We start from the raw sequence: 27730 nt of genomic DNA, 5'->3' as shown, positions 1-27730 counted from the left end.
TGTGGAACTCAGTGGGGCTTACTTCCGAGTAGACACGTATAAGCTTGCATTGTCAGGCTTATAAGCTTGCATTGTCAGCACAATCCTGTGCACATTTATCTGGGTCTAAGGCCCATTGACCCCTTCATGGATCACTGCCTTGCCGTGGCGAAGGGGCTTGAAGAACTCAGAGAAGCTATGAACTATGCCGAGCAGGGCACCCAAGATGAACAGGTCATAGTGGAGAGTTTTGACCAAACGTGATCCACCTGGAGGAGGAACCGGCAAGCCACTCCAGTATCCCTGCCAAGAAAACTCCATGGACAAAGACAACAGGCGTATAAAAGAAGGTGCCTGGCGTTCTCTGGTCCATGGGGTCACGAAGAGTCGGACACGACTAAACGACTAAACAACAACAAGGCCCATTGAATGCGGCTAAGCTCTTTTCGGAGAAGACATCCTAGGTAGGCATTATAAAAGTAACTAACTAGTTATCCAAACTAGTTATTGAAGGAACACAACCAGGGAAATCCATATATATTGGCTTTGTTGCGCTGGAAAGGGAAGACTCAACGATCTGCAGAATTTTTATTTTTATTTTTATTTGGTTTACAAAAAGATCTGAAAATATACCGGAGGAAGAGGAGATCTGAAATGTGAAGCATATCTGGTTGAAATCATTTTCCTAGGATCAGCCTGACCGACCTCTGGGACTACTCTGAAGTAGGCGGGTTGGTCGTCCCAAATACACGAGTCTCAGGGCCACACCGCTGCGAAACGATTTCCACTGCAGAAAGTAGAGTTATATGCGCATGACACGTTTTCGTGGAAGAAAGGCCGACAAAGTTCAGTGGGATTTATTTCCAAGTAAGCGAGTGTAGTATCGCCATTGTTGGGGAAGGATACCAGTGGGACATTGAATAAAGTAGCGGTGGAATATTTTAGATCATTAGTTCCCCCTTAATTCCAGAAACTCATCCCAATGTCCCCTGCCCTATTCAGAATAGCGGTTGGCGCGACACACTAAAGTTCAAAATAGTAATAATAAATTGCACGTTTATTCGAAATCCAGTTAAAACTATTAGTTTAATTAATTCAACAAAGCTGATGAACTTGATCCAATGACACCAGCTTTTCAAAGTGTGATAGCCAATTACGCCCCCAGCGCCCTTTGCCTCGTAGCGCCCCCGATTGTCCGCTTTGGGCATCGCTATTTTAGATGATGGTGATAAAAGAAGCAGCAGCAGCAGCAGCAGCAGCAGCAGCAGCAGCAGCAGCAGCTGAGTTTTGTTCCTAAATCCGAATTTACAGACGCTTCTTTAGGTTGGGATCCCACCAACCTTCCTTGGAAGTGAGTTGCCATTGAGATCAGGGCGAGGGACTGACTCCCAAGCCCACGTCGCTTCAGCCCGGCGGTGCCAACGTGGCGATGGGTGGCTTCTTCGGGAGGACTTGGAGGAAAAAGGCCCGCGAGATGCGTTCAAAGGGGAAGCAGGCAGTCTCTCTCCAACGCGGTCTTGGCTTTCCGTGCTCAGCAGGCAAAAATAAGAAGAAAAACTCTCTGAAAAGAGGAACCCCATTTATTCAACCCAGCCCAGAGAGCGAGAGAGAAAATGGTGGTTTTAAAAATGTATATCTTTCGAAATGGCTTTGGAGAAGGCTCAAAGAAATCCCGGGCACTTTCTCCTTGAAATGCACTTCGGTCGGAAGCTCTCCGCTCGCTTTCCTTGGCAGGACATTCCCGCCCCTGAAAGTTGGTGGGGTTTTCCTTCCAAAGAAAGCGGCCGCGATCTTAGGAGCGCTTAATTGGAAGAGGCAACCCCTCCGAGTGGGCAGGGGAGCTGCTCCTTTGCATGTCAAACGTGTCTTACTTAGCCTGGATCTACAGTACTTGGTCCAACTAAGCGGCCCTTCTCACCAGAAATGGCCTGGTCCGATTTCTTTCCTAGTGTTACGATTTGTTTTGTTAGGCACCAGAGGTCTGACCTGACAACTGCCACTAAGTCATAAATACCTTCTTTAGAGGTAAGAGGTTGGGGAGGGTGGCGGCACTCCAGCTGCGGACACCCCTGGGGGAAACGGATTGCCTTGACCCACTGCAGTCTGGATTCAGGCCTAGCTTGGGGTCCGAATCAACGTTGGCTGGCCTGATGGATGACCTCCTTTGGGGGGGGGGAGTAGGAGCCTGATCTTGTTGCTCTTTGCTTTTGATATTGCTGCCCATGGTATCCTCCTGGACCACCTCAAAGAGTTATGAGTTGTTGGCCCTGTTTTATACAGTGGTCCCACTCCTACTTATGAGGCTGGGTTCAGAGAACAGGGTTTGGGGATTGGGCATCAGGTCCTATTTTGTCCCTAGTGCTATTTAAGATCTATAATAAGTCATTGGGGGAGGTCATGAAGACATTGGGGCACAATTTCACCAGCATGCTGGTGACATCCAGCTCTGTTTCTGTTACATTTTGGTCAGGAGAGGCTATGACTCTTGAGAACTTGTGGTTGGTGAGCTGGATGAAGGCCAATAAGCTGATTCTGAGTCCTGATAAGATGGAGACTCTGTGGGCAACAGGTTTCCAGGTTCAGGAGTTGGGGTGCTGACTGCTTCTGCACAGGGTTGCACTTCCTCTGAAGGGACAGGTAGGTAGCATGGGGGTCGGTGCTCCTTGATCCATCTTTATCACTGGAGGCTCAGGCAAGGAGTACCTGCTACTAACGTAGTGTTGTGGTATGCCAACCATGCACTTTCCTGTGTATGGATAACTTGGCCACTGTGTTTCATGCATTGGGAACTTCACTGTTGGACTACTGTGCTGCACTATATGGGGGGCTTCCCTTGAGACTGGTCCAGAAGTTGAAGATGGTGCAGAGTGTTGCTGCTAAGTTGCTGAGTGGCTTACCTGAACAGGTGTGTATTACACCTGTACCCCGGGAACTGCACTGATTGCTGAATAGCTACTGGGACTTATTGTTGTTGTTTAGTCGTTTAGTCATGTCCGACTCTTCATAACCCCATGGACCAGAGCACGCCAGGCACTCCTGTTTTCCACTGCATCCTGCAGTTTGGTCAAACGCATGCTGGTAGCTTGGAGAACACTGTCCAACCATCTCGTTCTCTGTTGTCCCCTTATCCTTGTGCCCTCAATTTTTCCCAACATCAGGGTCTTTTCCAGGGAGTCTTCTCTTCTCATGAGGTGGCCAAAGTATTGGAGCCTCAGCTTCAGGATCTGTCCTTCCAGTGAGCACTCAGGGCTGATTTCTTTCAGAATGGAGAGGTTTGATCTTCTTGCAGTCCATGGGACTCTCAAGAGTCTCCTCCAGCACCATAATTCAAAAGCATCAATTATGGGACTTATTACTAATCAAGAAAGCCTTGCACAATTGGGCACAACCAGGTTGCCTGGAGGACATCCTGACCTTCATAGATGTGCATGACCACTGAGATCATCGGGTGAAATGTTACTTGTGGCATTGCCCCTAAAGAATATCATAAGGGGGTGACAAACAGGGGCAGGATAAGCCTCCCAGTTTCACGGCGTTCACTCTGTACTAAATTGCATTAATTTGTAGCGCTCACTTCGACGCAGTGAATTTAGAACCGGGTGGGACTCTTCCTTCAGACTAAAAAAGTTCGGGGTGGTTTGTCAAGAGGTTTAGTTGCCCCTCAGCCTGTGAGCTGCTTGAAATTCACGTCGTATCCTATCCCAAGAGAAACGCTGCGATTGAGAAGAAAACAGCTTTTTTTTTGACGAAATGAACTTGCCCTCCAAGATCACCCCAGCACTAAGCTGGAAACTCTTTTGGTTTCAAGAATTACATAAAAGAATCACGTCGGGTGTGGAGAAGAAACCGTCGTCCGCGCCTATTGGGGTTGATATGAGAGTCTTAGTTCAGCAGCATCTGGGGGCGCGGGCAAAGGTTCCTCACATCTGTACGTTAGAAGTAGCAACGGGAGTCTCTTCTGAACTCAGAAATAAGTCCCGTTTAGCCAGAAGGGCCTTCCTCACTAGTAAATGTCCCCGGGTCTCATAAAATTCAGAGGCACTTCACTATCAAGGCTTGAATTAACGAGCTGGTGCAGAATCGCTCCAGCAGATATGCTTCCAAACTTAAAAAGGGCTAGGATCCAGAAACACTGGGGTTTTCCTCCTCTCTTTCTTTCCATCATAATGATGAGTAGGTTAAACCTATTCGGCTTAATCGAGCTGTGGATGCAACAAGCTGATGGACTATCCTCTTCTACTCCCTGGAGGAGCAACTCTTCAGCCGTTTCCCCACGTCCTTTCCAGCCGCAAAAACTGAGCAGGAAGCCTCGCGGCAATGGACCAGCCTCCAACCAAACCAAGTGGAGACTGGGGCGCGGAGGGAACTCTGCTTATGAACAAGAGACATTTGTTCTTAGAGTGCCCAGCGGAAGCGCTGGTTTAGGCAGGAGGCGATTCATGTCCCTTGGTGAAGGCGGAGACGTTGAAAGCGAACAATCAATTGATGCGAATGTGTCAAGGGTGCATGTAGGACGCCCCCCCCAGCTTATAATGGTCTCTAGGCATTGGTTATCTCAAGCACCCTTGCAATAACGCTGTTTTATCAATATGATAATCCTCATGAACGGGAAGGGGAGAGTCACTCTCTCTAGTATCAGCCCCTCCGCATCTGTAATGTGGTGACACCTGAACCCGAGACTCGCTCTCCTTTCACGGCCCCAGCTCTCAGCTCGTCTTCTATCCGTTAGTAGCCTTTAACACGCTGGTTTGTTTGATCCTTGCACTCTGCGCATCCCTTCGCTGTTTTGGCTCTCCAAACAGGCGAGGCGCACGTGCAGCCTCATCCGCGAGCCAGAGGCGAAGGCGATAGATTGACCGCGTGGCTGCTGGCATTAATAGTGAGCACCCGCACGCACCCCTCGAGGTGGTCCGCACGAAAAAGAGAAAGGGGTCTCTATCCACAAGCCAAGGAAGCTGACGTGCTGGCATCATCCGGAGTTTAATAGTCAAGAGCCTACAGGAGCCCCAAGTTTGCCTTGCAGGTTCGACTGCCGGTTTAGTACTAGATTGTATGGTTTGTTACATTTGTACAGCTGTTCAGGGAAACTTTTAATGCTTGATGTCCTATTATGGTTAAATTTGCTGGAAGCCGCCCAGAGTTGCTGGGGGGTAACCCAGTCAGATGGGCGGCATATGAATAAATTGTTGTTGTGGTTATAACCTTGCGCTGGAGTGAGGTTTTGGCACCACATCAACCCTTCCAGGAGCAGTTGGGCTGAAAGATGGTGGTTGGTCCAAGGCCCCCAAGCAAACTTCAGGCTTCTTTACACGATCCTCAGAAGCAGATCTTCAAATGCATCCTTTATCCAATGAGGGTAATGGGCACTAGCCAATCAGAACGAGGAGGAATTAAAGCACGTGCTTAAAGCTTCTGTGCTGCTGAGATATTTAAAGCCGGAATGAAGAACCTCTGTCCCTTTTGGTGTTGTTGGGCTCCAACTCTCATCAGCCACACCCAGCCTGGCCAATGGTCAGGGAATGATGGTAGTTGTAGTCCAACAATCTTGGGAGGGCCTCAGGGTACACAGCCCTGCTCTGGACCCGAGGGAAAAACAACACTTTAGGTCCTAGGAATCACTCCTCTGCAGTTTCTAGGCCATGGAATCCAACGAGAGAAACCCGAAGAGTCCTTTTGCTTCCTGGGCCAGCAGCTCTCGATCGCGCCTTTTGATTGGATACGCACAGACTTCCATATCCGACCCAAAGCGTTTGTGTTTGGATTCTTAGCTCGTTTAAAAGGCACGTGCGAAGTCACTCCGAAGTAGCTGAATGCCAAACGTTCCAGGCGAGTCCCCGGTGCGCGCGACTCCCGCTTGGCTGATGGGCTCCACCTTTCCATTCCCCGCTGGCTGCGATCCTTGTAAACAGCGATTCCCCAGGAGCCCCAGAGGAAGGAGGGCCCTCACCTCTCCTCGCCCTTTGCGCTCGACTGGGACTCCGCTTTTTCAGGCCCAGCAGATGTAAGGAGGGCGAGCCATTAAATCGGGCTGTTATTTTCCCTCCTCCTTGATGGAGGTGCACCGGGAAGGTCGCGGCTGCTGCGGAGGATGGGATTCCGGCTCCAGATCTCCGCCAAGTTGTGATGGGGGCCAGCTGGCTGAAACCAGAGCGCCTTAATGGGTTTAGCCTTTGCTAATTGGTGTCTTAGAAGCGGAGGGGAGCCGAGGAAGCGCTTTCCTGAGCTTGTTTAGACATCTGCAGACTACAGAGCCCAATCCACCAACTAGTCCTTTATGCTGCTGGGGGGTGGCAGAGGGTTGGAATGAGGATGAGGGGGAGGTACAAAAATAGGGTGACCCCAAATCATTAGGCAAGAAGGCCCTCCGAAGCCTTTGAGGGCCTTTTTGATTTGAGAAGAATGCTTCTCCCAATATGAAAATAGGTTTCATGCCTTCATCAAAATGCAAATCTAAATGATCAATTGGTCAGCCAAACCTATATAATGAATCAGTTAAAGTTTCTTTAGCTGGGTTGCAAGCCCTTCTAAGAATCTAGTTCCTATTTCTTTTGTTGTTTAATCTTGACTATATATATTTATGACCAAGCCTTTAGAGCAGCGGTTACTGTAGAAAAGACTTTTTATGTATGTGATGACAGCTGCATGGATGTTGTTAGCTCAGAGATTGAAAGAAGATAAAGTCCCTACTAGAGAAGAATGGCAAATGAAGCTGTTGGACTATGCTGAAATGGCAAAACTGACTGGAAAGCTCAGGAACCAGGAAGACCAAAAGGAGTGGGGGGAAATTACAAGTTACCTTAAAGATCACTGTAAGCAGCTGAAAACATTAGCTTGTAATGTAACAAGAACTATAAATACAATGGAGTTATAAAAAACTTGGTTTGTTTAAAAAAAGATGCAGTAGAAAAGCTTCAATCATAGAACCCATTGAAGGGAAGGTGGGAAGTCTGGAGATTCAGGAGAATCTTGTAACTTTGGATGTGTGGTGGTATGATTGTAAACCTAAATATGTAAAACCAAATAAAAATTATTACATATAGAGCAGCAGCTACTGTCCTGTGGTCCTCCAGACGTTCCCTACAGTTCCCATTATCCCTGACCATTGGCCATGCTGGCCAATCCCTGATGGGAGCTGGAGTCCAATAACATACAGAAGGTCACAGGATAGCCATCTCTGCTTGACAGAGTGGTAAATGCATAGAATCATAGAATTGTGGAGACCCAGGAAAGGACCCTCAGGATCACAAAGTCCAACCCTCTGCAATGCAGGAATATGCAGCTGTCCCATATGGGAATCAAACCTGTGTCCTTGATGTTATCAGCACCATGCTCTAACGGTCCAGCCTTTCTCAACCTGTGGGTCCCCAGATGTTGTTGAACTACAACTCCCATCAACCCTAGCTAGCAAGGCCAGAGCTCAGGGATGATGGGAGTTGTAGTCCAACAACATCTGGGGACACACAGTTTGAAAACCACTGCATGGGTAGGCAAACTAAGGCCCAGGGGCTAGATCCAGCCCAATCGCCCCATCATGGGGATTTGAACCGCCAACCTTCTGATTGGCAAGCCCTAGGCTCTGTGGCCACCCGTGTCCCAAGGGCAAGCACTCTAATTGCATGCAAAATCACAGTTCCTGTCTGCCCATCCCCAAAGTGTTGTAAACTGTTTTTGTTAAGTGGAAAGCCCTCAAGAAAGACTCTGTTTGTCTGACACACACACACACACACACAGAGAGAGAGAGAGAGAGAGAGAGAGAGAGAGAAGAGGAGGAGGAGGAGGAGGAGGAGGAGGAGGAGGAGGAGAGAAAGCTGCATAGGGAACAAAAAAACCCAAGTTCCCCTTGTTTATTTATGGTGATGAGAAATCCATTGACCCATGAGTCTTTGTTTTCAGGTCCGGGTAGATAACTTGGAGGTTGGGGAATTGAGCAAGTTATCAGGCTTCAATGGTATCAGAAAGCAGCTTCTCCTGTAAGAGCAATTAATACAACCTCTTCCAGATGGTCAAAGTAGCTCATATGCTTGTGTCATGGGAAATGGACCAACCCCTGAGTTTATTAAAAATATTGGGAAAAGAAACTGGATTGTTCCTGCTTGCTGGTGACTTATAGGACCCTCCCCTTCACTGCCACAGTTTTTAGCTCTGCAAGGGATGAGAAAGAAAAGTTTGGGAAAGAAGGCTGCTGAGAAGGCCAAGGGATTACAGTGGTGCCTCGGGTTACATACGCTTCAGGTTACATATGCTTCAGGTTACAGACTCCGCTAACCCAGAAATAGTGCTTCAGGTTAAGAACTTTGCTTCAGGATGAGAACAGAAATCGTGCTCCGGCGGCGCGGCAGCAGCAGGAGGCCCCATTAGCTAAAGTGGTGCTTCAGGTTAAGAACAGTTTCAGGTTAAGAACGAATTAAATACCACTGTATTTGAGGTCTTTTTGAAACTGTTGCCATTAATCACACACCATGAGCTATAGAGATCATGATCAAGAAAGGGTTTTGTAGCAACTTATGGTGGCATAAGCTTTCGTGAACTAGAGGCCACATCTTCAGATTCATGAAAGGGTTATCCTTAGGTGTATGGTGTATGTATTATATAACATATATGGGTGTGTGGGGGGGACTGTAAACAGTGAGGTAAGGTCAAAAGGTCTGTCACTTATCTGAAAATCATCTCTAAAGCTACAATTGGATCTGGATCGGGGGGGGGGGGGAGAAACAAAGCCAATTGGAGGGTCGTAAGAACATAAAAGAGCCTGCAAAGACTGAGACAGGTGGGGCAACCTTGGATAGAAGTAAAGGTAAAGGTAAAGGTACCCCTGCCCGTAGGGGCCAGTCTTGCCAGACTCTGGGGTTGTGCGCCCATCTCACTCAAGAGGCCAGGGGCCAGCGCTATCCGGAGACACTTCCGGGTCACGTGGCCAGCGTGACATCGCTGCTCTGGCGAGCCAGAGCCGCACACGGAAACGCCGTTTACCTTCCTGCTAGTAAGCGGTCCCTATTTATCTACTTGCACCCGGAGGTGCTTTCGAACTGCTAGGTTGGCAGGCACTGGGACCGAGCAGCGGGAGCGCACCCCGCCGCAGGGATTCGAACCGCCGACCTTTCGATTGGCAAGCCCTAGGCGCTGAGGCATTTACCCACAGCGCCACCCACGTCCCTGGATAGAAGTAGGCAGTGGAAGTAGAAGTGGATAGAAGTAGGCAGGCCTAATTATGCTCTTTTAGGTAAAGGACGCCTTTCTCCCCTGAAACTCTAGTATTGCACCCTAAAAGTGTCCTCCTTGACCTACGTTCCAGAGTGCTGCAACCCAAGGACAGCATTTTTCTTAAGGTCAAGCAAACATTTCTCTCAGCAAACTCTACTCTCCCCATTAATCTCAGGAAGGATCAGTTTCAAGTTGACTTCCTTGTTATTGAAATCTGGCTCATTCTACTGTTTTCCCACATCTCTTCTGGATCAAGTTCCCTTTCAAAATAGCTCTCTCTCTCTTATGCAGTCCTTATGTCATTGAGGTTTAATGGCTCTCATTAGCATGGCATCTCAGCAACAAAATGGTGACAAGTCTTCAGAAGAATCCAAACTTTGAAAGCTAGCAACATTTGTAACTCCAAGGGGGCTTTAATTTAAGGGAAGGGTCACTATGAAGCTTAGTCCTTGAATCTCTCTTGGTGACGTAGGAGGAAATCTTTTTCTGCTCTTCAGTACGTGCCACCTAGAGCCAGAGGACTTCTAGGATGGCCTGAGCTAGGATTCCAAATACTAAAATACTGTGATCAATTAGATGGGCTTAAGCCAGGCATGGCCAAACTTGGGCCTCCAGATGTTTTGGGACTACAATTCCCATCATCCCTGACCACTGGTCCTGTTAGCTAGGGATGCTGGGAGCTGTAGTCCCAAAACATCTGGAGGCCCAAGTTTGGCCATTCCTGGCTTAAGCAATTGACTTGGGCCTGGCTTAAGCCTTATTAATCAGTTGTTTATTTATTTAAAAACATAGGCTGCTTTAAAGAGTGGAAATCTCTCTCAAAGTGGCTCCCGCAATAAGAGAATAGGATACATTATAAGACAACTAAAGTTGTAAAAAATAAAAGAAAAAAGCTCACATAACTGAGCGCAGGATATCAGACCAAAGACATTGCTTCCATTGTTCTCAAGAACTAAGGGAGACAAATAGGTGGTTTGCATTCAAGTCCTGTTTGCAGGCTTCCCATAGGCAACTGTTTGGCCACCATGAGAGTAAGAAGTTGGGATAAATGGGCCATTATGTTCTGTGTCTTTCTGTGTGAGCTGGTCATGCCAGTGGATTACTGCCATTACGTAAGATCCATTTGGAATGCTGAAATCATGAACCAAGTTTGGAGAACAGACGTTTAAAGGAGACAGATGATGGATCTTATTATTACTATAGAGTTACCATTTAAATTTGGATGTGTGACTCTTTTTGGAAAATCAACGTTGTTTCCAAATTGTTTTCTGTGACAATAGACTCTAAACACACACACTTCATCTGCATCTGTTTCCACATCCAAAGATATAGAGAGATAGATATATAGAGATAGAGATAGAGATAGAGAGAAAGAGACAAAGACAGAGATAGAGATGATAGAGATAGAGATAGAGTTGACATATCTATCTATATCTATCTATATCTATCTATCATCTATCATCTATCTATATCTATCTATCTATCTATCTATCTATCTATCTATCTATCTATCTATCTATCTATCTATCATCTATCTATCATCATTATCTATCTATCTATCTATCTATCTATCTATCTATCTATCTATCTATCTATCTATCTATCTCTATCATCTATCTATCTATCATCTATCTATCTATCTATCATCTATCTATCTCTATATCTCTATCTATCTATCTATCTATCTATCTATCTATCTATCTATCTATCATCTATCTATCTATCTATCTATCTATCTATCTATCTATCATCTATCTATCATCTATCTCTATCTATCTATCATCTATCATCAATCATCTATCTATCTATATCTATCTATCTATCTATCTATCTATCTATCTATCTATCATCTATCTATCTATCTATCTATCATCTATCTATCATCTATCTATAATCTATCTATCTATCTATCATCTATCTATCACCTCTCTCTCTCTGTCTCTATCTCTATATATCATTTATCTATCTATCATCTCTCTCTCTCTCTCTTTCTATCGTCTATCTATCATCTATCTTTTTGGCATCTGTAGTGTGTGTGTGTGTGTGTGTGTGTGTGTGTAGGGGATAGCTAAACCACTTGTGATGTCCCTAAAACTGTATTAGTGACCTTTTAAAAAACAAAAAGCCCATTCTATTGGATTTTACTCTTAATCAATTGGACTACAGCCATTGGTGACCCTCATGGATATGAGCCAACCAAAAGTTATAGGCATGGAGTTGAAGCAACATTTTGGAATTGCTGAACCCTTTGGAAGGATCGTCTTACTCTGTCGGTAAAGTAAACTAGATTAAAAAAAATCTAGATTAGATTAAAAAAAGTGATGAGAGGAGAAGCCATTTCAATAAAACAGGGGGAGCAGGGAGTGGGATGGAGTAGAGCACTTTAGGATCATAGGAATCAGAAGCTGGGATTCCCTTCTGGGGAATCTTCCCAGGCCAGATCACAGTGGCCGGCAGGGTCAGAAGCAAAAGTGGTGGAGCAAAGAGTGTGAATTTTGTTTTTGTTCAAGAGGTTTGCGTCTACACACACGCACATCTCTGTTCTTCATCCAGGCAAGCAAGAAGCATAATCAGACTTGAAGGACATGTTCCAGCCAGGGGAAAAACACTCCAGGGGAGTACAACGCTGGGCCAATGAAGGGTAACATAGAGAGTGTTCTGAGGGCCAGAGAGAGAGGCCTGATTTGGCCCTACGGGACCTTCCCTATCCTTGGCCTACCATGACCAGCAGCAACTCTTTACGGTTTCCAGGCAAGAGTCTCACCCAGCCTTGCCTGAACCGGGGAGTGGGACTATTTGCATAAACCAGGCATTGGGAAGGTCTCTGGGTGTTGCTGAACCACAATTCCCCTCACCCCTGGCCATTGGCCATGCATACTGGGGCTGACGGGAATCCAACATGAATGCAATGGATTCAAGTTATAAGGAAGGAGGTCTTGACTAAATATCAGGAAGAACTTTCCCTCCGTAATTGTTGTTCTATGGTGGAACAGCCTTCCTCGGAAGTTGGTGGACTTCCTTGGATATTTTTAAGCAGAGGTTTGGATGGCCACCTGTCATGGGATGCTTTAGCTGAAATTCCTGCTTGCAGCGGGTTGGACTAGATGACCCTCAGTGTCTCCTCCAACTCTGCCATTCTATGTTTCTAACATGTTGTGGCTATGGAGGGGTGGGGTGGGGATCCTCACTCCTGCCTGGACTTTTCTCCTTCTGCTTCCCTCACCTGCACTCTGAAGTGGTACAGTCCTCCTTCTGCCACCTGGGGAGGACTCTACCACCTCTTAGCTTTGTAGGGGGGAAGATCCGGGCTTGGACGGAAACCTTGACACCCCTCAGTTTACTCTTTCTGATGCAGGTTCCCTTTCTCCTCTCTCTCTCTCTCTTCCAGTTCGCGGTGGTGGTGATGATTTTAAAAGCATGCGATGATCTAAGCCCTAATCCTAATATGATGCATCATTTAGACAGGATAACGATGCCACCTCGTCGAGGCCGGCCTCTTTACACAAGCCATTTGCTGCATCGCGGAGTCATCAGGGCCTTGATGGATGGCGGGGGGGACGACGTCTTCTGCCTGCCCCTCCCTCCCTCCCTCTCTTTCCCCGACCCAGCCCTCGAAGAATGCGGGCGGCCCGAGCCGTCGGGGCTTCTCGGAGCGCAGGGCGGGCGGGAGCGGGATTTATAGTCTGTATATCTTTGCTGGCTCCAGATCCCGGCGCGGTAATGGATGGGTCTCTTCTTGGACGCAGGCGAGCCAGGCGAGGCGCTGCCCGGCCAGCCGGCCTTGTATGGTGCTGCGCTCCTGTCTCGCCCTTAATCCGCCCGGCAGGCCATAAACTTCTCGGGCTTAAAGGCGCGGCGCGATAACAGGCCGCTTTTATGGATGGAGAGAGAAAGAAAGAGAGGGAGGGAGAGAGAGAGAGAGAGAGAGAGAGAGGGAAAAAAGCGGGGCCTTCGAGCCCCCTCCCACTTTTATAAGGACCCCCGCCTCCACCCAGCAGCAGCCACTAGGACCAATATTGACATTTTGCTCTGAGCTTGTTTGGTCATAAAAGCTCGAGTGGGTGAAAAAGGGCTTAAAATACTCCCAAAAATCTCAGCGTGATGGTGGTGGAGGGAGGCGGGCAGCCAATATCCTTCCTTCCTTCCTTCCTTCCTTCCTTCCTTCCTTCCTTCCCTCCCTCCCGCCCCGTCCCTTACATGGGAGTGGACTAACCCAAACTGAACTCCGCTGCATTTCCTCCCGAAATGTTTCATAGAAACACAAAGAGGGTCGGGCCTCCTCCGAGCCGCCCTCCAGCCGCCGGCGTCAGCCTCATTCCCGGTTTCCCCTCCAGTCCTTCACTGGAACCAGTTAAGTCTCCTTCGACCACCCAGTGGGGACCCGCAGCTTCAACCCGGGCATCTTTGCTCACATGCATAGGGATCCTTACTCCCATGCAAGTGGTGGTGATGCGAGGGCGACCAGGGATACAGCCAGCCTTACTTCACAGCAGGCAGCGTTAAAATCCTATCACAGTGGTTCCTCGGGTTACAGACGCTTCAGGTTACAGACTCCGCTAACCCAGAAATATTACCTCGGGTTAAGAACTTTGCTTCAGGATGAGAACAGAAATCATGCTCCGGCGGCGTGGCAGCAGCAGGAGGCCCCGTTAGCTAAAGTGGTGCTTCAGGTTAAGAACAGTTTCAGGTTAAGAACGGACCTCCGGAGCGAATTAAGTACTTAACCCGAGGTACCACTGTATTAGTCCCTTCGAGATTCAGGACTCATCGCGTGCTCAAGTCTTTCCCATCGGAGGGAAAGGATTGAAGAGCGCTTTCCCGATCACAGAAACCACTGCCCCACTATCCGATTTCCTAGCGGGCGCGTCTTCTGAGAATACTCCCCATTGAACACAATGGGACTTACTCCTAGGAGAGTGCGCGCAGGATGGCAGCCTTCGTCAGGCTCCCTCGGATAGAAATCCCGTTTATTGTGGTCCTTTCCCCCAAGGAGCGGCTATTTGCTTTGAGCAGGTTGCCAACCACCCTTCAAGGTGTTTAGGGACAGCGATGTTGCGCATCATCTGATTTGTGGACTCGGATTTCTGACCTGGGAAACAGTTTGAAGCAGCCTTCGGGGCTCGGATGCATTTGGATAGAATAAACGGTTGTCAATTTGGAAATCGCCCAGAAAAGCAAGCATAGGCTGTGAGCCGCAATGTGAACATAAGAGCCGTCTTGACTCGAAATGGCTGAGTTATAGTTGGCTTGCCAGCATCCCTAGGACTTAAGCTTTTGTTCCCTGCCTCAGCTTTCCGACTGAGGAAGCACCCGTTTTTAGGGAGATATTGTTGAATGCCTTGTGCAGGCGCCTCTTTATATCCCGCATCATAAAAAAGGGGGGCCCGACAGTGAATTTCTGCACCCTCTACGGTTTCATCCCCCATCTGAAATATCGTAAATCACGAGACTCTTAATCTCAGGGCTGCAGGTTCAAGCCCCACTTTGGGCAAAAGATTACTGCATTGCAAGGGGTTGGACTAGATCACCCTCGTTGACCCCTTCCTACTCAACAATTCTATGATTCTATTAATGTTTCTTCGAAGGCAGTTCTTATATACAAGATTACAAGTCTGTTTTCTTTTTTGTTCGTCCGCAAGAAATACAAAACAAACAAACATATCTGCATCGAGTAGCTCTTGCTAAAAAAAAATAAAATATTGGAAGGATTATTCGTTTATGAATTGGTGATGGTACAAAAACCCGAGGCTAATTTTCGAAAAATTCCGCAGAAGACCTTGAGGACTAGCGCAATGTTGGGGCAGAATCAGTTAGGGTCGAGCTTGAGATCGAAGACCTCTTACTCTTCTGGTTTTTCCCTAGATTCCAGAGAATGCTATCTGGTGCGTTTAAGTCCGGAACCTCTATTTAATCATATAGACTTAAACAAGACGAATCCGACTTGTCGGCCGCTTTCATCATCGTGATTCTTGACGCAATATTGGCGTAAAATGCTGATTTCTTTTTAACCCCTTTTGTTCTTAAACTTCAGTCCGCCCCACCCGCGGGAGTTTCGTTGCGAGAAAGAATTGGATCAGATCATCTGAACGAAAAAAAGGACAAAATTTATCCGTCCCATTTCCCTAAAAGAGCGAGAGAGCTGAGGGCAGGTCACTTTTTTGGGGAAACTGGTAGGAGGGGGGCGGGGAAGAGGGTATCTTTTCATTTAAGAATAAAGAGTCATGATGTGGCACCTGAATTTTATGTTCCCCTGTACTACGGCGCGGAGTCGTATTCCAGAGTTAAAAGGCAGATAAAATAGTCATTATATTCATTGCAAGTAATATTTACAGCATTGATTTCGTTAAGAAATCAGGGCGAAGAGCCCTTTATAGACCGCCCCCTCCTCCATAAATTCCTTTGGAGAAGCCATCTCAAAATGATGTGTCTTGACAGCCAACTCGGAAGGTGTTTTCAAAACGTGCTCCCATGTTTAGCTTCTTTGGGATTTTCTCCTTTTTTCTGGCATTGCAGTTTTCCCAGGGATACATTTTTATACATGAACACACGCGCGCGCGCAAATAGTTAAAATATATATTATTATACAAATAGATATGTTGCATTTGTTATTTATATCGCGTACAGTATTTGTTATTTTTGTTAACCCCCTAGACACTCTCTTAGTATTCAGCGGTGTCCCAGCGCTACCTGGAGATTCTGGGGGGCGAACCTGGGAACCTGCCAGACAGATGCTCTACTACCGAGTGGCAAATCCTGAAGCGCAGGGTCCCTGGACAATGGTCACAGCCATGGCCCCTCCTAGCGAAGCCCCTTCCAAGATTATATACAATCAGCTGTGTTTTCTGTGGACAGACCCCATCACAGCGGTCTCTTGAAACTTGTGCTTCGGGGTTACTAAATGCTTAGATTCGGAGCACACAGCGGCTAAAAAGTTAGTATTTTTTAAAAATAAATAAATAGATCTCAAAGCCGTTTAGAAAACGATGACATAACAAAATCGAGAAAAAAATAAATCACAACCTTACGTTAACATACCAAAGTATGGTTGTGAATTTCCCCCTCGATTTTATCATTTCGTAAACCGTTTTGAGGTTGTTTCCCACCCCCCTCTCAAGTGGGACACGTTTTTATGAAATAAATAAAGACCACTGTTTTTGCTCAGACTTCCTTTAGGCGGTAAGTATGATGTTCCTTGGGCTTCAAGCCAAACGGAGGTGTAGCAAACGTACCCATCATAGCTACTCAGAAGTAAGTTCCAATGAGTTCAGTTGCTCCCTAACAGTGGCGTAGCGTGGGGGGTGCAGGGGGGGCCGGCCGCAACGGGCGCAACATCTGGGGGTTAGGGTTAGGGGGCGCAATTCCACGGGTTAGGGGGCGCAAATCCACGGATTAGGGGGTGCAAATTACTTGCCTTGCCCCGGGTGCTGACAACCCACGCTACGCCACTGCTTCCTAATAAGTGAATTCAGAACTGCAGCGCTAGCTACAGTTAGGTCCCATTGGAATTAATGAGGGGTCCCTGGCTGCTATTTATGTAAATTAGTCATGCTTAAATCCCCCTGAAATGAATGGCATTTAGGCACAATTTGGATTTTTCTATACCTTTCTTGACTTGGATATAGGGAGAACTTTTGTGACCCTCTTCCTCATTAACTTTAGGAGAGTGGTTATTTTAAAGGTTTCTTACTGGTACTCAGTTTTTAGAATATTTGGAAAGTACTTTGGGGACTGTTATATAGTCACTCCAAGCTATAAATTAATCAAAGATTTATTCCTCAATCAGGGGGGAAATGCTATTAAGATTTGCTATGCCCTGGTCTGTGGGAAAATAATTTCCTTGATTGATTTTCCCCTGAAGACCCTAGGAAGGTTTCTAAACTCTGTTATGAACAGTCTGGTCTTTCCTATCTTCCGGATGAGGTGAAAGAGGAAGACCTCCCGAGAAATGCATTTTCCATCTTGAATCTCACTTTGTGTCTTTTCCATAGTAATTCTTGAAAAACCCATCAGGAAAAGAAATCCAGGATTGTAGGGTGTTTTTTTTTGATGGTCTATCTTCTACCAGGTTTTTACTTTTTACCTTTATTTTTTTGCGCTGGTGGCCAGTATTTTTGATTGAAAGCTAGGAAGGAAAAGAATCCGTTGCATGGAAAGCAGTTGGATTTGAAGAACGAAAGGAATGACTATACAACGGACTTGATGACTTTTACTGCATGTCTTCTGTATGGGTCAATGGGTCGTAATCACCGCATGATGATGTTCATATTGCTGGCAGAAAGTATGATCTCATTTTAAGCGAATGGTTGGAGATCCTCCAAACTTGAGGATAATCAGGAAGTTAGGTTAGTATGGTGAGACACACACTGTCTATGCTAGGCTTGCTTTTTGGTTCTATATGCAAGCTTAATAATAATAATAATAATAATAATAATAATAATAATAATAATAATAATAATAATAATAATATTTATACCCCACCCATATGGCTGGGTTGCTGGCTTAGTTGTCATGACTTCTTCCAAAAGAATTATCAGAATTATAATATGGTGAGGTTGCAAAGAACTGTCTTTTAGCTATCCCTTAGTCCCCTTTTGTGGGAATGATTTAGATACTAGGAGATGATATATTAATAGTATCCTTCCTAACTTATGCTTGTCAGTCAGCAGCAGAGTGACATTCCCAAATATATAGCAGGAAGCTAGTTGGTAGATTTGTTTCAATCTCTTTACTTAAGCAATCCAATCTGGCTTTGTTCAGATCGGAGTATATTCCTGGTAAGACCCCTTTTATCCCTCCTAAGGAGAATAAAGACACAACAGTCTTCTTTTAAAAGTATAGCAAGTTTACTCACATTCAGTTCACAGTTGGATCCCTGAAGGCAGGCTTTAGCTTGTAGTTACAGATACAGTGTGCCTTACACCCTTGCAAGGATGGGCCAGCAGTGCAGTTCAAGTGAAGAAAAGGCATCAAAAAGAGGAAGGTGGCTGCGTGACTGGACCTTTTGTGGGGTCTGCAAGGGTCACACCCACTTACCTGGAGGATTCTCCAGACCAGGTGTAACAGGAAGTTCAACTGGTTGGATCAACATCCCCCTGCCTGTGTCCATTCTAGGCAAACAAGGAATGTTGTATTTGACAGCTCCAATGGATTACATCCCATAACTTTCACACAGAACCGTAATTTTGGGGGCTGCCTCAGGGCTGGTGCTACCATGAGGCAATTGTCTCATACAGCACTCTGGGAAAGGTGGCAGATTTAGCTCTGGGTGCTGTGCCCGCCTCTCTGCCTTCTGCCTTCTTGCTTACAGTGACTATGCCTTCTTGTCCCTGGGGCAGTTTCTTCATATTTCAGGGTTGCCATTTATCCTCTTTTCCCAGGACATGCCCTCTTTTTCAGGGTCAAAATTTCTGCTGGGTTGGGGGGATTTTTTAAATCTGCCAAAATGTCTCTGCCTATACTTTCTGGATGAGAGATAGACATAACTGGTGATTGAAGACTTGTTTCCTCTTCTCTTCTCCTGTCCCCTTTAGCAATATATCACAGCATCATTCTATAGCCTACATACAGTAGGGGAATTTAAAATGAGCATTGTCATAGTGTCCTCTTCTTTTGCTTTCAAAATATGGCAACACTATCACATCCCTTTCCATCCATTCAGGCAAGTGCTCATATCTCCCTGGTTTCTCCTCTTTCTATTCAACCAACTGACCTGTCTCTCACCTTTGCCCATGGCTTACTGGCTAGAGATTGAAGCTCATCCCTCGTAAAGCTGGGAACCTGCCGATCTGGAGGCAACTGCCTATGCAGTAGGCAACTTGAGTGGGACTCTGTGGGTTAGTGGCTTGACAGAGGTATGGAGAGGAAGGGAAAGCCAGGTGCCATGAAGTAGGGAGGGGCAATGCTGTGGTGAAACAAAGGGGATAAAATGGAGAAGGGGGCGGGGAGGAAAGCGAAAGTAGGCAGGTTCCCTGTATAGCTGGGATGGATCCCCTCTCCCCCAGTTCAGTTTGCAATCTGGAAGAGTCTTCAGATGGCATAGGACAGGAATGGGGAACTTATTCCAGACCAAAGGCCATGTTTCTTCAAGGGGGACCTTCCAGGGGATACATGTCAATGTGGGCAGGAGCAGAGCCAAAAGCAGGTGGAGCTAAGGATGTAATTCTTGCCTTCATCTAGTAGGCAACATCCCAGCCATACAAAATCCAGAGGTTTCTACACACCTAAAGTTTTTTTCCATCCGCCATCAAAGCAAGGAAGAGACCTTATTGTAATTTGAGAACATGCTCTGGCAGTAGAAAGCACTTGAGGAGCAGGGCTGGTGATGTCTGTGTGGCCTGGGGAGAGGGCCTGGCAAGGGGGAGTCCTGAAGGTCAGACGCAGAAGCCTGGAGGGCCACATTTCCCCCCTCAATCTGAGGTCCCTCCCCCAGCATAGAGGGAGGTTTTTGCAGACTGACGCTCCTATGCAATTTTACTCAGGAGAACACTCTACTGAAGACAGTGGGAACTAACTCACTCTGGGGTAGCTCAGCTGGTAGAGCATGAGACTCGTAATCTCAGGGTTGTGGGTTCAAGTCCCACGTTGGGCAAAATATTCCTGCATTTGTAGGGGGTTGGATGACAGTAGATGACCCTTGTGGTCCCTTCCAACTCTCCAATTCTAGGATTCTATATGAAATTGTCAGTGGTGTAGATAATTTTAGACTCTGGAATTAATGGACTCACACCTCAACTCTTCTTTTGATGGTAATGTGTATTACTACATGTGTATTATAATGTGTATTATCTACCAAATGTGGCAAGGTAGCCCTGCTGTGTCTAGAAGCCCTCCTGCTCATTCTACTGAGTGGGACCCTTGGTGTCTGCCCATAGGTTTTGCCCAGGTGGTACTACCTTAGGTTGTGCCTGTGCGAAGAAATCTCTAGTTACAGCAAGGTATGGTGGGATGAAAATGCAATGGCTGCTCTCCCTCTAAAAATGTAAAAGCCACCAGTTACTCAGAGCTGTCTCCTGCAGGAATTGGAGCACACAGGCCCCTTGTAAGGCAGAAAGCAGAAGTCAAGGAACACGCTGTGGTCCTTGATAGTCACAAAGCTGGGGATTTTGGAAGCAATCAAGGGATGCTGCAGATTAGCATGCATTACAGCTAACTATGGGTCCTACCTTTTTTGCATGTCTGGGGCCTAAAGACTGCAGCACTGAAAGATCATGCATTGAAGCCACCAATCTTTTAAAGCAAATATTATTTGACCATTTTCAATGATGGTTTGATGGCAGCCTCTACACAACGGAGAGCATTTCGGAGTGGAAAGGGAAAGACTAATGGATGTAGAACCTAGCCCTGGAAAATGGATTTTCGTTTGCTCAATTGATTTTGTAACAGAATTTTCTTTTTTAATGCTTCTCCATATCACCGCGCTGAATTATGTACAAGGTAATCTAACAGAGCACAGCAGGGAAAGATTCCTTCACTGATTCATTTCTTAAAATAACCAGTGTGGTATAGTAATCAGAAAACCAAAGCCAATCAACCCACAGAGCGAGGTCTCATAGTGCAGGAAAGAAATGTTAAACGACTATTTTTCTTTTTAGAACTCTCCTGAAATTCACTTGGCAATTTTTAATAGTGTACCTTGTGTTCATTTTCATGAAGATTTATTTTAAACTGATGCTGTTGTTACTGGATGGCAGTATTCCTTGCCCCCCCCTTAAACTGAGGTTACAAACATACTCCCCGCAGTAGTGGTTAGGACTTTTATTTCTTTGCCTATCCGTTCAGCATTTGAAACCAAAAGTTACTTCAATTTCCATGACTACTGAAATGTATAATACAATCTTCCCAGTGGGGAGGCTACACAATTTGATTTTTTGAATGGCTTCTCTGTAATGCTAGATAGAAGCAATCGTGTGCATTTCCTTCAGAGAAAGTGGATCCTGAAAAGTTTTTTCTCCTTCTCTCATAAATGACACTAGGATCCAAGGTCATGTAATGAGGCTGAGTCATGGGAGATTTCAGGACAGACAAAAGGAAGTACTTCTCAACACATTTCATAGTTAAACTATGGGCTCCACCACCACACTTAATTCTGGAGGGGGCGGGATTATTGGTTTGTCGTTCTTATCTTTACTATGCATTTTGTGGTTTTCTATTTTGTGATTTTATGTTGCGAATTGCCCCGAGATCTGTGGATAAAGGGCGGTTTACAAATTCAATAGATAAATAATAAATATAATATAATATAACATTTCTTTATCCCGTATACTCATCTTTGTGATCTGCGCCTGGAGCTACATTTGATGGTACCTGCCAGAGTCAGACCGTCATCAGCAAGAAATTGGTCTTTTTAGTCTGCTGCTACCAGGCTTATGGAACTCTTTGCCTAAAGAAACCAAGCAGGCACCATCTGTAATGAATTTTAGAAGCAAACTCAATACTTGGTGATTTCAATAAGCCTTCTTGTGTAAATGATTCATTGTTTTAATAACCTTGTCAGGTGACCAGTTTTTCATGCTACTTATTGTGCTTTAGTGTTATTTGTTGTTTTGGTTTTAACTGAGATGCTGTACTCCACATAGATAGGTTTTTATATGAGTTTGCAGATGGCTTTAAAAGTAGATTGGACAAATTCATAAAGGATAAGGCTAGCAATGGCTTCTGGCCATGATGACTATACATTACCTCTTGTATCAGAGGCAGTATGCGGAAGAAGGCTTTTCTGCTTCCTGTCCGGTGTGGGAAACCAGATGCCAGGCTAGATAGGCCTTTGATCTGCTCCAGCAGGTCTCTCCTTTTCTTCTTCTGCTATGTTCTGAAAAGAGAGTCAATTCACTACCTTCAGAAAACAAACAGTGGTGCAACACACATAAATATATGCATGCCTTGATCTTAGCAAATATTCTAGAAGGCTGCTAGATGGCTAATCTACTACCTCAAGGATCATGATGGCTAAATGTACTACCTCAAGGATTATTATTATTATTAATTAGTTTTATATACCACCCTTCATCGTAAGATCTCAGGGAGGTTTGCAGAACAAATTACAGGATAAAAACAAGTAAATAATTAAAGCAAAAGAGAAAACAATAACCCCTGCTTCCCACAGAGACATTTAAAAGGCTGTAGAAAAATAATCAGCAAAAGTCCTGATTGAAAAGGAATGTTTCTACCTGGTGCCTAAAATATATATAATGAAGGCACCAGATGAACCTCCCTGGGGAGAGCATTCCATGAATGGGGAGCCACTGCAGAAAAGGCCCATTCTTGTGTTGCTGCCCTCCAGACAGAGGCAGCATACCTCATAATACCAGTTGCCAGAGAACAACAGCAGGAGAGGGCTATTGCATGCCTCAGGGGCTTCCCATAGGCATCTGGTTGGGTACTGTGGAAACTGTGGGGAGGTTTCTTTGGCTCCATGGGCCAGATCCTTAGCAGGGTGGACCAAATTTGATGTGTGGGTGGGTTTGCCTTTCTGTCAATCACATGTCAACACATGATCGGAAGGTGGCAGACTGCTGCTGTGGGGAAATACCTGAGAGAACTTTCCTTCCCTATCTGATAGGTCTTTGTTCTGATCCAACAGGGCTTGTCTTACATTCAACTTTCCCATGGTAGCTTGTTTATGCTTAACTTGAGCATCACCAAGATGGAAATGGCCACCCAGCCATGTATAGTGATGTGCCTGAAGAAGCTGACCACCTTTTGGCTCCCAATCCCTGCCCTGAGGTACAAAACCCAGGAGGTGTGGACCAGTGGCCTGGTGAGTTGTGTGAGGCTTGCTAGTCACTAGATGTGCAAAGGCTTTCCTGCAGGAGATATGAAGTGTAGCCGTATCCAGATTTATTTTTAGTAGTAAATGTGGCGCTGTGGGTTAAACCACAGAGCCTAGGACTTGCCGATCAGAAGGCCGGCGGTTCAAATCTCCGCGACGGAGTGAGCTCCCGTTGCTCGGTCCCTCCTCCTGCCAACCTAGCAGTTCAAAAGCACATCAAAGTGCAAGTAGATAAATAGGTACCGCTCCAGCGGGAAGGTAAACGGCGTTTTCGTGCGCTGCTCTGGTTCGCCAGAAGCAGTTTAGTCATGCTGGCCACATGACCCAGAAGCTGTATGCCGGCTCCCTCGGCCAATAAAGCAAGATGAGTGCTGCAACCCCAGAATCGGTCACGGCTGGACTTAATGGTCAGGGATCCCATTACCTTTACCTTTATACAACACAAGTTTCAAGAAAAAGTAAAAACAAGTCCTTACTGAAATTTATCCATCTAATCTGGAGACCCTGAACTAACCATGTTGCTGCAAAATGGAGGTTCCTCCCCCAAAGGGTTGAATTCTATCACTTCCCTGATCGCATTAATTATCAGATTTCCCATCTGATGGATTTTGCAAAAAGCTGCACATTTGATGCTAAGATGCATTTCAAGTCACGTGTTCTTTGGTCCTGATTTTTATTGCCTTTTGCGTAAAGAACCTCCTCAGAAATGCAAAAAGGGGGTATTGCACAAAGGGTTTCCTTTCCTAATGAATTTGCATGCATGCCTTATAAACCTTGCGCTTAACGCTATAACCACTATTAATCACAGCCATGAAACCATAAAGAGACTTTAGCCCTCCAGCTGTTCATAAGAGACTTTTGGATCACGCTTGACAAGTTAGCGCATGAGCCCTGCCCATCTGTCTGTCTTTGGAGAGCCAAAGGTTACTGAATCCGAGCGAAACCTCAGTCATAATAAGCCAGTGAAAAGCCACCTGTTGCAATCCAAACACAGACCATATCCAGCTTGACAGAGAAAAATATAAACAATGCTGAGAAGATTATCCCCTTTTTCCTTTGTCACAAAGATTCCCATAGTAGTAGGACAGCTTGAGTTCAGGCAGAAGCCTTGTGAAGCTGGAAGAGCTGATACTGTTCTCATTGACCGGGCCTGCAGTTTGTCATATACACCACAACTCCCCTTTTCGAAACAGCCCAGTGAGGCTTCTGTCTTGAAGACACAGAAAGCAATCGGATGATGCATCTTCCAGATCAAAGAAGGATGGATAACATTCATAATTAGAACTCCAACACAATCACTTGGGAAGATGATAGATTTTAAGTGAGCAACCTCCCAAAGATAGAGGAATTATGGAAAGGGTAATTTTTGCTTTGAAACCACCCCCACCCCCACAAACCTCCCATGAATGGATGGGTCTTTAATACTCCTAGGAACTGGAAGCTTCCCTTCCTATGCAAATAGCAGCTTTGAGAAAGGGGGATTTTCACTGTGATGGCAGTAGAGGGTTAAAACCATTCATCTGTGCTGAGTAGTTCATTTTGTTGTTGTTCAGTCGTGTCCATCTCTATTTTATAAGCTGCTCTAAGTTGCTTTTTAGACTCAGTGCTTAGACTGTGCTTTTCACAGATCAGGAAGGGGAACCTCCGTGTTACTAAGAAGCTCAGTTCCACTGGAATCCTGTTCATGCTCTGGGACTGTCTGTGTGATTTGGCTTGGCATCAAGCCATCAGAGCATCACCATGGTCATCAGTGAAAGCCCCTATTGTGTGAGTTGGTGTGGATCCCAGCAAGTAGCAGTCACAAGCAGAAGGTTGCAGTCAACTCCAGTACTGCGTCTAATGCAAGCAATACCTATGATTTGGTCACTGATCAGGACATACTTTTAACTTAATGAAGGACATTTCATTAATCAACTCAGAATGTCTCAGGATTTTCTGCACTGACCAGTGGCTACTCTCTAGCTGGAGTCTTTCCCTGTCTTACCTTGAGATACCAGGGATTGAAACTGGGACCTTCTGCATGCAAAGCAGATGCTCTGCCACTGAGCCATGGCTATAGTAAACCATAACCAGCCCCATGATGGGCTATAAAAGGTAAAGGGCCCCTGGATGGTTAAGTCCAGTCAAATGCGACTATGGGGTTGCGGCACTCATCTCAGCTTTCAGGCTGAGGGAACTGGCGTTTGTCCATAGACAGCTTTCTGGGTCATGTGGCCAGCAGGATTAAAACAGTTCTAGCACAATGGAACACTGTGACAGAAACCAGAGCACACAGAAATGCCTTTTACCTTCCCATCGCAGTGGTACCTATTTATCTACTTGCACTAGCGTGCTTTCGAACTACTAGGTTGGCAGGAGCTGGGACAGAGCAATGGGAGCTCACCCTATTGCACGGATTCGAACCGCCGACTTTCTGATTGGCAAGCCCAAGAGACTCTGTGGTTTAGACCACAGCACCACCCGCATCCCAATAGGCTATAACCCATTCATGGCAATGCTCCTGTAAGTTACAGTGACAAAGAAACCCAACTCTTTTCTTTCCTGATTACTTATTCCAGCTCAGCTTTCCCATGTCTTCCTATTTTCTGTATTTTCCTAATTGCACTCACCTCTGACTCTTGCAAGATGGGAAAACTATTACTTTGTCTGCAACCTTCCCCCTCTTTCCAGGTTCTTGCAGCACAATTAGTCTGTAAGACTCAGCCTCATAACCCTAGAGCAGAGGACTCTCTGCCTCTAATCTCTTCTCTCTATCTTTGCATTAATTACAGTATACAGTCCAGGCAATGTGTAAGACATTATTAACCCTTTCTATTCTGCATATTTCTAGAGTGGCATTTCAGACCAAGGAAGAGAGAGATCTTGTAGCACAAAAAGACTTGTGAAGCACAGATGTGGTTAAGAGGCAGTCCAGAGCAGGAACTGCAACTTCTCTCTGTTCCCCCAAACTCTCAAACGCCTTTCCTTGCTTGATAATTGGTTCCTTTAATCCTTCTTTTGTTCACAATTGAAATTTGTTCTTCACTGGAAAATGACAAGTTATAGGGCAACCCTCACAAAGAAACAGTTTTCTATTGGTTTAGGAGTTGGCATCACCCAAAGCTTTATCGGGGTGCAAGGAGGCTCACAAAGGTCACCCAGCTTTGCTAACTGCCAGGAGGAACAATTCATGCATCTTTTCTATTCCAGTACATCTTCTCAGGTTGTGCATGTACCATAAATTTAAAGCACATGGCTTCCCCTCAAGAATTCTGGGAACTGTAGTTTACCCCACCACAGAGCTACAATTCCCAGAAGCTTTAACAAACTTTGATGTTTGGAGGTTCCAACAGTTTGACTTCACCTCCAAAGGTGCACTCCTCAATCGTCCTGAGACAGATGGATGCCAACCAACAGGGGCTCCCACTAAAATATTGGAGGGGGGCCACATAATCCCTGCCCCACATAATTAACCACATGACGTGATGCACACACACCATTTGAATGCCCATCATCTTTTGGGGGGTTCTTGGACCCCTCAAATATTCTACGGGGGTTCTGAAGACCTCTTGGTCCCTAGGAATGGGCTCCTGTGCCAGCCAACGATCCTATGTGAAGGTAGCAGCAAGACACTGATTTCTCATTGGCCCCTAGTCTTGCTAAGAGTGCCTCCAGATTTGTATAGGATCCAGTTTCTTGCATAAAGCAGGGATGCATCCTTGTGGTCCTCCAGATGTTGTCAGACAATGCCCAGCATCCCTGATCATGCTGGCTGAGGCTAACCGGAGCCCAGTAATATCTGAAAGGCCACAGGTTTCCCATCCTTGGTCTAGAAGAAAACACCACCTCCCAGTATCCTCCTCCCTTTCCCCTTTGCTTGCATGACTGCTGCCCTCTGGATTGATGGTTTCCATATTTCCCCCCACAATGACTCCCAAATGTTTTTCCTGATCAGCATGCTCTCTGGCTGTTCAATTTTAACACATCATTCTTAGATCAATTTTTGCAGCAGCCAAATTATTTCACATTTGCCTACACTGAAGTGAATTTACCATATGTGGAGCCACTCACTTTAAGGATGCAGATCTTTCTGAATTGGGTTATTTAACTCTCCTCGGTTGGCTCTCTGCGTCTAATTTTAGCCTTGACCACAAATGCTGGACCTTTGTGTCAGAGACCCCTTGTGGAGTGAGGCTTACTCAATAGGTTTGCCAGATGCTGGTGGCTGACACCTCTGGCCATTGTTCATCAGCTTAAATGCATGCAAATTGAAGAGCTAAAATTAAAAGTTTGAAAAAAATCTGGGAGGTTAAATCAGTGGGAAATTCAGCCAAGTGATAAATATATGTGACTGAATTGAAAACTCAGGCAAGTGACAAATCACCTAGCAGCCTGTGCCTGGGCCAGAGGGCAGCCTTTCTATTAAGGAACTTCCTTTCATAGCTAAAGTAATTTTTTTAGAATCGAATTCTCTTCCCTCTGGCAGCTTTTTCATTCTCTCATTTTTTATTTTTATAGAGAGTTTTCTAGTAACACCCAGACTCTCAGCAATCTAGCTCTATTTTTATATATGAAATCATCGCCAGTTCTTGGCCTTTAATCCACTATTTCCCATCAAGTATATGAAATGCTGGGCACTTCCAGACGGCAAGTATTTTGAGGGAGGGAGTCAAGTGCATTCTGGGAAATGTAGGTTTGTGCAGGTAAAGTGGATTGAAGTGCTCTGTCTGCCTCATGCAACGAATATAGTACTTTATTTTTTATATTTAAAAATTACTTTTTATTCAAAATTAAAACAAAACG

Source organism: Podarcis gaigeae (genome assembly GCF_964106915.1).
Source record: "Podarcis gaigeae genome assembly, chromosome: 3".
Classification (NCBI taxonomy): Eukaryota; Metazoa; Chordata; class Lepidosauria; order Squamata; family Lacertidae; genus Podarcis; species Podarcis gaigeae.
Note: the sequence above shows the minus strand (reverse complement) of the source record.